Below are 1,188 nucleotides of genomic sequence, written 5' to 3' on the forward strand. Positions count from 1 at the left end.
CAGCTGCAAAGGAAAAAGTATAGGTTTATTCCATGCTGAAAGGAGAAGGAAACACAACATGGAACCTTCTTCGGGTGTGACGTGGAATAAACCTTTACCTGTTCCTTTGATGTTAATTTAGACCGGATTTCCAGCAAATACCTAACAGGCTACAATCCCGTTAGATAAAGTGTTAAGGACGACCTATAAGTAGCAGTATCTAAAGTGGACAGTTGCTTTCAGTAGCTAAAGACAGGACACGCTGCTCCAGGTGAGGCTCGAACTCACAACCTCGGCATGACTCCGCTGTGCACTGCTGTATAAGTACCGCGCGCTGACCGATTGCGCCACTGGAGCCGCGGAAAGTGCTTTCCCTTCACACACTGACGTTGAACAAACACAGGGTGAAAACGATTTCGGCACGTTTTCCGTCTCTCCGTGGGAGAAAGGGACAGTAAAAGAGCGAGGAAACTACAAGGGAAGAAAATGAAAAAATAGTGCTCACTGCAAAAGAGGGAGGAGAGAGATGGTCAGACAGGTAAATCAGCTCGGCGGATTTACACTATTTATGAGTCTTCATGTGTCTGAAACTGTCCAGTTTGTATTTTCGTTTAAAAAATCCAATAAACTTGAATAAGACAAGAAGGCACACACTGCACATCTGCGGAACATCACGTCCGATGTTTACAGTGACATCAGAGATTGAAAGCGAAGTCGTTTTTTATTAAAAGTTCAAGGAAACCTGAATATGTTTGCTAGACGTATTTCAGAATCACAGTGAAATGTAGTACGATTGCTGCACAGATCTGCAGTCTGCAATTAGAATACGGTTTGTGCGTTTTCTAAAACTGCAGAGATACATTTCGGAATGCGTCTTCCTGTAAAAATTAAATATCTATTTTATTTGACGGGCGCTATAAGCAGAGTCTGAAGCCAGCTCCACAGAAGAACTATATTCAGTGGTCCAAAAAAGTGAGTATTTCACTAAGTGAACAATTACTGTACATCATAATCATATTTGTTTTACTTCTCCTGCCATTGCAATTTGTGCACAGATTTTTTTCTTCAAAATTTATTAGCCTTGATGGGAAAAAAATTAAACTGTGTGCGCGGTGGTCAAGTGGTAAGGCATCGGTCTCATAAACCGAAGAGCGCGGGTTCAAGCCCTCTCCGTGCCTGGTTTGCGTACCACGATATACCTTTATCTAA

At 42.3% G+C, this 1,188-nt stretch overlaps 1 non-coding gene across 1 annotated transcript; it reads right to left on the minus strand.

Annotated features, from left to right (window-relative positions):
- Positions 1–242: 242 nt before the first annotated feature.
- On the minus strand, positions 243–336 carry trnai-uau (transfer RNA isoleucine (anticodon UAU)). The gene is made up of 2 exons: positions 299–336; positions 243–278 (listed from the first exon to the last, which is right to left on the minus strand). It is a non-coding gene; the product is annotated as a tRNA-Ile (tRNA).
- Positions 337–1,188: the final 852 nt, after the last annotated feature.

Source organism: Lepisosteus platostomus, chromosome 5 (genome assembly GCF_059453375.1).
Source record: "Lepisosteus platostomus isolate fLepPlt1 chromosome 5, fLepPlt1.hap1, whole genome shotgun sequence".
Lineage (NCBI taxonomy): Eukaryota > Metazoa > Chordata > Actinopteri > Semionotiformes > Lepisosteidae > Lepisosteus > Lepisosteus platostomus.